General features: G+C 37.3%; 1 long non-coding RNA gene across 1 annotated transcript; it reads left to right on the forward strand.

The window, feature by feature from the left end:
* The first annotated feature begins 3,851 nt into the window (after positions 1–3,851).
* LOC145896097 (uncharacterized) lies at positions 3,852–4,647 on the forward strand. Its single transcript, XR_014401663.1, has 3 exons — positions 3,852–3,993; positions 4,400–4,473; positions 4,597–4,647. It is a non-coding gene; the product is annotated as an uncharacterized LOC145896097 (long non-coding RNA).
* Positions 4,648–12,173: the final 7,526 nt, after the last annotated feature.

A 12,173-nucleotide genomic window follows, 5' to 3' on the forward strand; every position in this document is an offset into this window, starting at 1 on the left:
GATTTTACTGGTATTTAGGCAGACAATGACAACATTTTACGCCAGTTGATGTATAGTTTTACACCAATGCAAATAACCCCAATTATCTATTGGAAAACATTGGAACGTTTGCCCGACTTGTAAATTTTTCTCCAAACTTTACTTTCTAACTTAACACACAGTATACGAACGATGGAAACCAAGTTCTCGGGGCCTAGCAAAATCATCCGGTGCGCAGTTGCGTTTAACGTATTAAGTAAATTGCCAAATCACATTTATTTAAACAATTTGTACTTTGCCCCAAAACAACTACGCTAATAAACAGTAAAATTTAGAAGAACAACTGACAACGATAAAACCATAAAAGTCATCGATTCAGGTAAACACGTGACTGAAGTAAACCGTGCTTGCTATTTAGTTGTGATTGAACAATGAAGTAAGGAAAGTTACAAAATGATCTTGAGCAGCACTGTGGGCCGCTATGTTTGTTGCACGAAAGACATGCTCTAAGAAAGGAAATAGGGAAGAATCCATCGTTAACTGCTTCAAACTAGCTCCAAAATAAAGCACTAAAAAACGTTGCAACGTTTTTTCCAGAAAAACATTGTTTTTGGAAGCATATATATATCGTTGAAGTCAGCCCAATTACACGAAATGTTTTCAGACGTTTTTTTCCATCTGACAAACAGATTTTTCTTAACTGTGCTAGCATTTGATAATTGCTAAACACAAACTTTATTTTCTTTTTGAGGCCGAAAGTGTGAACTTTTCATAAATCAAAAAAATCGATAGATTAGTCACGAAACGAAGAATGTAATCAAAACACGTAACAATAATTTACAGATTATCCAAAAAATTTTGGTACTTTTATTGCGGCTCACACTTACGCAATGAATTGCTCTGTGCAACCTTTTATTGATTGTTTATTGCGTATAACTGCAGTGTCTTATCTGCCACAAGGCCACAAAATTCTCAATAAAGGAACACTATGAAACGAATGCTTGTATTATGTACATCGTTGCCAATACAACAACACTTCAACATTTGTTTGACTATGATACAACGCAAAATATTTACCAGCGCATAAGTTAACTTTACAGGTGCTGCAATATGCACACGTATCGCGACGAATGTCTTGCTTGCTGTACAGGCGACATTTGCGTTGTGCGGGGATTTGCATAATATAACCTCAGCTTAATTACAACAAAGAACACCACAAACCTGTGTTAGGACAAACAGCTTCGTCAATTGTTGCAATACCGAACTCCTTTGCCCTTGATTTGTCATGTCACCCGCTGTAAAAAGCCACTCAAGCCACATAATGCTTCAGTGGTCGCAATATGCCGCCTAGACACGCGCCGATCACGTTATCATCACAGGGATCGCTTTTGACGTAGATATACGTCAGCCTCAAGTTAGCCACACGGCAGCCGCACGTCACCGGAAGTTAGCCGCAATGGTCAAACATGCATTCCAACGTGACTTAACTGTCTTACCTTTTCGGTTGATCATAGACAAAAACAATAAAACAAACCACTTTATTCCCAAGGAATAAACACCAAAACCATGATCAATAAGATGAGCAAATGGTTAGAACACCATCAAAGGTTTTGGCAAGCACTAGGCCAAAATTCGTACTAAACTAAACAAACCTAGTGGCCGATTTATAACGTGAGCAAGAGTTAAACAATTACTCGCTACAGTTAACCTGATACAACCCTGACTTGATTGTAAATAACCATTTACTATCTATGCCCATGTTGTTATCCAGTAATTTGCTTATTTGCATATATGGGAAGAATTAATTTAAATGAAAAAGCCAAATCTAACTTGCTGCTATACATTATGTGCAAACGTTTCGTTCACGACTGCGTCTGACGTTTTTCAAAATAAAAGTCAAAACGAAATACAAAATCTCCATGCATTTTGTATGGGCTGACCATGTCCAACATCAGTGGAATTTGAGAATGAGCTGCAACCAAGAGAGCGCTGAGGTAGACAGGCAACAAAACGGGCAAAACATAACAACTCGTCAGAGCCACATCACGTGACAGCAGCTACACCAGGCAGTGACGTCCTCATATCAGATGTGTTGAGCTGCAGTGATTTCTGTTTTGTGTAGGAAACATTGCTTCTGATAAATATGCTAGCTATATCAACATTTTTATAAAACTTCACCAATAAAGAGTCTAATTTTGAACAAATATTTCATTTACAGTGATTGTTTCTTTCATTTCTTGTTCTGTAATACATTTGCATTGCTATATTTGTGCAGTTCTGTAGGAGTGGAAAAGACCACGCAAGGGTGTAACACAAAAAGTAGTTAGGTAGCAGTGGGTGGATAAACGCAGGCTAGTGGTGGAAATTATCACCACTGGAGGTGTTAAACCTCAAGCGTGGAGTTTTCCACCTCAACCCTACAGGGGTGGAATTGTCCAACGTAGCTTGGAATTTTGGGACCACTCCACGTTTTTGATTTACAGTTAAACTGTATTGCAAACATGCACATGTTACGCTTATCATACATGATTAGAAGTGAGATAATTTTATCTGTTTTCTAGCAAGGTGAGGTGTAAACAAGTACAAAAATGCACAGTCAATTGATCCCCGAAATGATTTGCGTAAAACTTCTCAACACAGGCTGCAGATGAAAGGAAACAAGACACAATTCATCTGAACCAAACCTCCCCAAGCAGTTTTCGAACTGACTTCAGGATAAATTACAAGGAAATGCTTGGACATTTCGTCGAAATCCGCATGTACGTAGCGAATTCTTCCCACCCATTAAAGCTAAATGTTTTGTTAGAGAACCAACACGATGAATAAAGCAGCCTTTCTGGTCATGTTTGCTTGCTTGATGCTCATTACCATCGATACAACCAACGGGTGGAGACGAAGACGCAGGCACGACCAGCGGAGTAGTTTGAGTAATGGTAAGAAATGTCTGTGTGTAACGCGTTTGATTATTTTTGAAATACTGTAACCAAAAAGCAAAAAAATATGCCAATAAATTAGTATGAACATTTTTTTAATTGACTCTACTTAATGCAAACCCCTACCAGACCAGATTAAAGACACAACTGGTCAGATTTGGTCGCGGGCCACACTTTGCCCATGTCGGCACTAATACGTACTGCGACTCAAAAATATCATAGTATGTTTTTTCTTCGACAAAGCGCCGCCTCCAGCATTGCCGACCGCATATTGTAAAACCCTTAGATCCATAAATCTCACAAACAAAGGAAATAATCCGACAAATAATCGGAAAAGAAAGGGAAGAAAAACGCGTAGTTCCGAGAAAGAAACAATCCATATCTTGGAAGACAACTCTTTTCTACGAAATGTTTTTCACAACAAATTCCTTGCGAGCAAATGTTTTTGTCATATAAAGTTGGAAATGGAAACAAAACCAGAATATCAAACATGAGAACAAAACTCATATTGATTCTTTTTCGAGTTGAACGCCTTTGGGGCAAATGTAATTGTTTGTGGTCGAAAACCAGCCAATTGCAAACACTGCCCTACAGGTCTCGTCAGTGCAGCTGACTATTTTACGTCTGAATGTATTTTTAGAAGTGACACTTTTTCCTTATCGTTCTCTGCTACACCAAGAAAGTTGTTGAAATAAAATATTTTCTTCAGTTTTGATTGAAAAATTACAAGAGCTATCAATCTCGCCGAAAAAACACAGCCATTTACCAGGAAAAGATGGCAGGAAACAAACGACCTGTTTCCTTCCACAGTGTATTATCCGCGGTGTTTCGCCCAAATTTTGCACTTTTCTTCGGTCGCAGCAGTGGAACGGAAAACAATAACAGTGGGAAAAAGAATATACGAATTTCTGCATGTATTTTGTCTTTTTCCAGCTAACTTTTAACAATAACTGACATAAAATGAATAAAGTGTGTCTTGTTGTTATGCTTGCTTGCTTGATGCTCTTCAGCATCGATACAACCAGCGGGTGGAGAAGACGAAGACGAAGACGTAGCGACCAGAAGCCAGAGCGCGATGCTGGTAAGAAGTCAATTTCTACTGATTAAAAATAGAAACCTCGTGAATTACAACAACACAAAACTTTAATTATATTTGTGGTAACGGAACATGCAAAAACCAACTGTTGCAAGCGTTAAAAGTCGATTTCCTTTCATTAATTACTCAATTCCACCGCTGTGGAATTTGTTTTTCGTAAACAAAACAAGCGAGACTCTTAGGAACGACCATTGCAACTGATGTTGCAAAACGATAGCTTTTATTTCATGTCGTTTATAAAAAAATAAGCAATATATGCAAAAAGACAAGCTGCACGCTTCGATGTACATAGTTTTTAGCAACACAAACCAATGAGGTCGCCACAACTTGACGTATTATTTGTTTCTAACCAGTTATAATTATTTTAAAATATTTTTATTTGTCTTTTTAGCATTAATGCAACTGGAGGAGTTGGCGGACATGCTTGATGATGAGCGAAACGAGCATGCGGAAAAATGAAAACATGTTAGTGACGAATAAATTGTTGAAAAAGAAAATAAATAAATATTAGCATAAAATATTGATAAAAGTAATTTTGCAATCCACCATGCAGTAAATTGGAGTAACCGTCATCCCTTTGTTATGTAGATAAACGTCACAACTCGTAAAATTTCCATGTACACAGGAAACCAACATCACCTTTTCAAAGAACAATAAATATATCTTAAACTTTGGTACTGTGCATGATGTGATGAGTATGTATATGGATTTGACTGGTATTTAGGCAGACAATGACAACATTTTACGCCAGTTGATGTATAGTTTTACACCAATGCAAATAACCCCAATAATCTATTGGAAAACATTGGAACGTTTGCCCGACTTGTAAATTTTTCTCCAAACTTTACTTTCTAACTTAACACACAGTATACGAACGATGGAAACCAAGTTCTCGGGGCCTAGCAAAATCATCCGGTGCGCAGTTGCGTTTAGTGTATTAAGTAAATTGCCAAATCACATTTATTTAAACAATTTGTACTTTGCCCCAAAACAACTACGCTAATAAACAGTAAAATTTAGAAGAACAACTGGCACCGATAAAACCAGAAAAGTCATCGATTCAGGTAAACACGTGACTGAAGTAAACCGTGCTTGCTATTTAGTTGGGATTGAACAATGAAGCAAGGAAAGTTACAAAATGATCTTGAGCATCACTGTGGGCCGCTATGTTTGTTGCACGAAATATATGCTCTGAGAAAGGAAATAGGAAAGAATCCATCGTTAACTGCTTCAAACTAGCTCCAAAATAAAGCACTAAAAAACGTTGCAACGTTTTTTCCAGAAAAACATTGTTTTTGGAAGCATATATATATCTTTGAAAACAGCTCAATTCCACGAAATGTTTTCAGACGTTTTTTTCCATCTGACAAACAGATTTTTCCTAACTGTGCAAGCATTTCATAATTGCTAAACACAAACTTTTTTTCTTTTTGAGGCCGAAAGTGTGAACTTTTCATAAATCAAAAAAATCGATAGATCAGTCACGAAACGAAGAATGTAATCAAAACACGTAACAATAATTTACAGATTATCCAAAAAATTTTGGTACTTTTATTGCGGCTCACACTTACGCAATGAATTGCTCTGTGCGACCTTGTCTTGTCTGCCACAAGGCCACGAAATTCTCAATAAAGGAACACTATGAAACGAATGCTTGTATTATGTGCATCGTTGCCAATACAACAACACTTCAACATTTGTTTGACTATGATACAACGCAAAATATTTACCAGCGCATAAGTTAACTTTACAAGTGCTGCAATATGCACACGTATCGCGACGAATGTCTTGCTTGCTGTATAGGCGACATTTGCGTTGTGCGTTGCATAATATAACCTCAGCTTAATTACAACAAAGAACACCACAAACCTGTGTTAGGACAAACAGCTTCGTCAATTGTTGCAATACCGAACTCATTTGCCCTTGATTTGTCATGTCACCCGCTGTAAAAAGCCACTCAAGCCACATAATGCTTCAGTGGTCGCAATATGCCGCCCTAGACACGCGCCGATCACGTTATCATCACAGGGATCGCTTTTGACGTAGATATACGTCAGCCTCAAGTTAGCCACACGGCAGCCGCACGTCACCGGAAGTTAGCCGCAATGGTCAAACATGCATTCCAACGTGACTTAACTGTCTTACCTTTTCTGTTGATCACAGACAGAAACAATAAAACAAACCACTTTATTCCCAAGGAATAAACACCAAAACCATGATCAATAAGGTGAGCAAATGGTTAGAACACCATCAAAGGTTTTGGCAAGCACTAGGCCAAAATTCGTTCTAAACTAAACAAACCTAGTGGCCGATTTATAACGTGAGCAAGAGTTAAACAATTACTCGCTACAGTTAACCTGATACAACCCAGACTTGATTGTAAAGAACGATTTACTATCTGTGCCCATGTTGTTATCCAGTAATTTGCTTATTTGCATATATGGGAAGAATTAATTTAAATGAAAAAGCCAAATCTGACTTGCTGCTATACATTATGTGCAAACGTTTCGTTCACGACTGCGTCTGACGTTTTTCAAAATAAAAGTCAAAACGAAATACAAAATCTCCATGCATTTTGTATGGGCTGACCATGTCCAACATCAGTGCAATTTGAGAATGAGCTGCAACCAAGAGGGCTCTGAGGTAGACAGGCAACAAAACGGGCAAAACATAACAACTCGTCAGAGCCACATCACGTGACAGCAGCTACACCAGGCAGTGACGTCGTCATATCAGATGTGTTGAGCTGCAGTGATTTCTGTTTTGTGTAGGAAACATTGCTTCTGATAAATATGCTAGCTATCAACATTTTTATAAAACTTCACCAATAAAGAGTCTAATTTTGAACAAATATTTCATTTACAGTGATTGTTTCTTTCATTTCTTGTTCTGTAATACATTTGCATTGCTATATTTGCGCAGTTTTGTAGGAGTGGAAAAGACCACGCAAGGGTGTAACAAAAAAAGTAGTTAGGTAGCAGTGGGTGGATAAACGCAGGCTAGTGGTGGAAATTACCACCACTGGAGGTGTTAAACCTCAAGCTTGGAGTTTTCCACCTCAACCCTACAGGGGTGGAATTGTCCAACGTAGCTTGGAATTTTGGGACCACTCCACGTTTTTGATTTACAGTTAAATTGTATTGCAAACATGCACATGTTACGCTTATCATACATGATTAGAAGTGAGATAATTTTATCTGTTTTTCACCAACGTGAGGTGTAAACAAGTACAAAAATGCACAGTCAATTGATCCCCGAAATGATTTGCGTAAAAGTTCTCAACACAGGCTGCAGATGAAAGGAAACAAGACATAATTCATCTGAACCAAACCTCCCCAAGCAGTTTTCGAACTGACTTCAGGATAAATTACAAGGAAATGCTTGGACATTTCGTCGAAATCCGCATATACGTAGCGAATTCTTCCCACCCATTAAAGCTAAATGTTTTGTTAGAGAACCAACACGATGAACAAAGCAGCCATTCTGTTCATGTTTGCATGCTTGATGCTCATTACCATCGATACAACCAACGGGTGGAGACGAAGACGCAGGCACGACCAGCAGAGTAGTTTTGAGTAATGGTAAGAAATGTCTGTGTGTAACACGTTTGATTATTTTTGAAATACTGTAACCAAAAAGCAAAAAAATATACCAAAAAATTAGTATGAATAAAGATTAGAGTCTAATTGCTCGATTATTCTAGTAGCGCAAACACGGTAGACACTTAAACCACCTCACGGACGGGCGAAACGGGATTTCCCCGGTTTTCGTGATATGTTAAACTAGCTTTTCACACATGTTTGTTGGAAATATCATTCTTCCTGAACTAAAATAGTTATCAAGTCATTGCATAGAGGTATTTTAAAAGCAAGCAAAACATATTCCATCAACGAAACGTTTGTTTCGTTCACCACATGCATCGGCAATGCTACACACGTCCTAAAGTATCGAAATTCTCGGTCTTTAGGCAAATCTACCAAAAAACAAAATGCTCTTAGTGTGTAACAACGTTTTTGCATACACAAACTAAATATTAGAGTAATAATATTGCAAAGTCTTCGTGAAAACTAATGTTGAGTAAGTCCCGTTTCGCCCGTCCGTGAGGTGGTTTAAGTGTCTACCTGCAAACACCGTGTGTGCTGTGTCGTGCCAAACTGAGTTCGTGTGTAAACGGGCCTCGCACAAAAGAAGATTGTACAAAGAAAAAGAAAAAAATATATTCGCATAGCATTTTTATGTTTTACCGCGTATTTTCGAAACTCGTTATTTGGAAAGAAAAGACTTGGCTAAAGTTGACTTGCTGTTAGAGTTTATTTAGTGAACGATGCTTTTTGGAAGAAAAGCTGCTTGTCAAAACTAAAGGTAGGTAATTATATTTTAGTTTTGCAACCCACGTCAAATTACACCGCTTTTTTGCGGTTGTGTGTTATATCAGTTTGTGTATGTTACAACAACTTCCTCAGATTTTCAGACACTTATAAAGTACTAATCCTGATGCTTCCTCCAAGTACTAACAATTCTTTAAATACTGGTAAAAAAACATTGTTAAAAAAGATGGATAGAAATGTGATAACTGAACAGTTTCAGAACATGAAGATAAATGACCATGTCGGACAAAACAACCCAGATTCAGCAAGCAATTGTGCTTCAAGTTACCAGCTGTAATGTCAATTACCAGCTTTACTTGTATGCATTGCCAATAAAAAGAAAACGAACTGTAGCAGCAAGCACATATGTTAAATTGGTTGACAGTGCTCAAAGAAGCTTATAGTCAATTCAATGGTATGTCATATCATATATATATATATATATATATATGCAGAAGTAATACCATGAAAAGTGGCTGATCCAGCTTGGCTGCAATGCCTTGGCTGCGAAGCCTGTGAACCATATAAATATATATTTGAAATATTTTCCAATTGTAACTAGCGACTGACATACTGTGCTGATCTATAATTTTGTTTTCAGTTAACCTTCAGCTCATTCTGTGCACAAACATACCTCACCAGCCACAGTCTGGTGTGACGAACATACAAAGAATTAAAATCATGGCAATGAAAAAAATTTAAGTGAATTCTCAAGAGAAAATCCAACAACCTCTTTACAGGTGATTGTCTTTGATTTGACAACATTTTGTAGTCTGATTTTATTTCATATTAATGCTATGGTTTTTGATTTTCTTTAGGTTTCAGATCCTAATCCTTTTACTTTTGGTTCATGGATGACCATAGCATTTATAAAAATGTTGTATACGCCCGATTAACAGTTGATGACACATAAAAACATCTCCAGTGCTGCAATTTTCTTGTGTTGTAAGTCATTTTATTATCCTTTGTTGTGTTTATATACTAAATTGTACATAGTTCTTAAATCTTTGCACTTAAGAAGCTAAAAATGTTTTTGGGTTTGTTATTTTCAATGTTATTACAAATATTGATAAATCGTTAGTGACAGGCTGAAAAAGTTGCTCAACCAAAACTTTTTTCTTCTTCGTGACAATTTTGATACACTACATAAGGTTTGTTCAACTTATATGTCGGTATTTTGTAGGAGCTGTATGGAATAATAAAGCAATTGTCACTTTTGTTGGATGAAAAACTTCCTTCGTGCATATTAACAGTGAGGTAAGTTAAAGCATATTTTTTGTGTTATTTTAATCTGTTCTACATCAAAATTATGTTTCTCGTTCTTTCCTTAAGCAACCCAAATTGGTCCGGAAAGCTTTTTCAAACAACAGCAAAAATTACTACCATCAAACTAAAGCGTAGTCATGTAAGCTGCAGACAGATGGCCACTGTTTCGACCTAAAAGGTCTCATCAGTGCAGCTGGTGTGACTTTCAGACGACTTTGCTGACCAAACGGCCAATCAAAGACTTCCACTTTGTGGTCTGAAAGTCACACCAGCTGCACTTGATAAGACCTTTTAGGTCGAAACAGTGGCCATCTGTCTGCAGCTTACACAATTCATATTATTGGCTCCACTTTGCTTATAAAGTGTAGTCATTTGTGACATATTTTGATTTTGTCGTTTTCCAACATTGTTATAATCTGCTCCCTAAGAAAATATTGTCATGCACTTGCTTGACATAGTTTTTGTTAATGTTGGTGAAATAGACAAAGTGCCTGCTTATAAAAAATATTTGCAACTCCTACTAATTTCCCAAAAATAATGCACTACACCCAACTTTTAACTGTGTAGTTACAAGTGCTTTTTCGTCAGAGGAAAGGCTTCAAAAGTATATTTTTAGCTGGTTCTTTCCAAATGTTGTTAGTTCATGTAAATCATGTTTAATTTTGCAGGTTGAAGCAAAACAACAACACCTTATCAGACTGTTGTGAAGTCATCATGTAATGCAAATACCTCCTTCAAAATATAAATATTGTGTAAAGGTGACAACATTTGTGTTGCGAACTCTCTTATGCTTTGAATGTGCTGATCGCTAATCTTTGTTTTCCTAAAACTTTACCTTCTTGCTGCCACAGTATGATGCAATCAAAATATCACTTTTTTTTTTAAGATCTATAACCACTGTTATAACATTTCTGTTTTGTGTAGGAAACATTGCTTCTGATAAATATGCTAGCTATCAACATTTTTATAAAACTTCACCAATAAAGAGTCTAATTTTGAGCAAATATTTCATTTACAGTGATTGTTTCTTTCATTTATTGTTCTGTAATACATTTGCATTGCTATATTTGTGCAGTTTTGTAGGAGTGGAAAAGACCACGCAAGGGTGTAACATGAAAAATATTTAGGTAGCAGTGGGTGGGTAAACGCACGCTAGTGGTGGAAATTACCACCACTGGAGGTGTTAAACCTCAAGCGTGGAGTTCCAAACATGCACATGTTACGCTTATCATACATGATTAGAAGTGAGATAATTTTATCTGTTTTTCACCAACGTGAGGTGTAAACAAGTACAAAAATGCACAGTCAATTGATCCCCGAAATGATTTGCAAGCCGCATGCGGCCCTTATAAGGCGTACAAGTTCTCAACGCATGCTCCAGAAGAAAGGAAACAAGACACAATTCATCTGAACCAAACCTCCCCAAGCAGTTTTTCGAACTGACTTCAGGATAAATTACAAGGAAATGCTTGGACTAAAATCCGCATATACGTAGAGAATTCTTCCCACCCATTAAAGCTAAATGTTTTGTTAGAGAACCAACACGATGAATAAAGCAGCCTTTCTGGTCATGTTTGCATGATTGATGCTCATTACCATCGATACAACCAACGGGTGGAGACGAAGACGCAGGCACGACCAGCAAAGTAGTTTGAGTAATTTTAAGAAATGTCTGTATGCAACGCGTTTGATTATTTTTGAAATGCTGTAACTAAAAAGAAAAAAAATATGCCATTAAATTAGCATGAACATTTTGTTAATTGACTCTACTTAATGCAAACCCCTACCAGACCAGATTAAAGACACAACTGGCCAGATTTGGTCGCGGGCCACACTTTGCTCATGTCTGCACTAATACGTACTGCGACTCAAAAATATCATAGTGTGTTTTTTCTTCGACAAAGCGCCGCCTCCAGCATTGCCGACGGCATATTGTAAAACCCGTAGATCCATAAATCTCACAAACAAAGGAAATAATCCGACAAATAATCGGAAAAGAAAGGGAAGAAAAACGCGTCGTTCTGCGAAACAAACAATCCATCTCTTGGAAGACAACTCTTTTCTACGAAATGTTTTTCACAACAAATTCCTTGCGAGCAAATGTTTTTGTCTTATAAAGTTGGAAATGGAAACAAAACCAGAATATCAAACATGAGAACAATACTCATATTAATTCTTTTTCGAGTTGAACGCCTTTGGGCCAAATGTAATTGTTTGTGGTCGAAAACCAGCCAATTGCAAACACTGCCCTACAGGTCTCGTCAGTGCAGCTGACTATTTTACGTCTGAATGTATTTTTGGAAGTGAAACTTTTCCCTTACCGTTCTCTGCTAAACTAAAAAAGTTGTTGAAACAAAATATTTTCTCCAGTTTTGATTGAAAAACTACAAAAGCTATCAATCTCGCCGAAAGAACACAGCCATTTACCAGGAAAAGACGGCAAGAAACAAACGACCTGTTTCCTTCACATTGTATATTATCCATGGTGCTTGGGCGAAGTTTTGCACTTGTCTTCGGTCGCAGCAGTGGAAC

Source organism: Ascidia mentula, chromosome 3, assembly GCF_947561715.1.
Source record: "Ascidia mentula chromosome 3, kaAscMent1.1, whole genome shotgun sequence".
In the NCBI taxonomy this organism is placed as follows: Eukaryota; Metazoa; Chordata; class Ascidiacea; order Phlebobranchia; family Ascidiidae; genus Ascidia; species Ascidia mentula.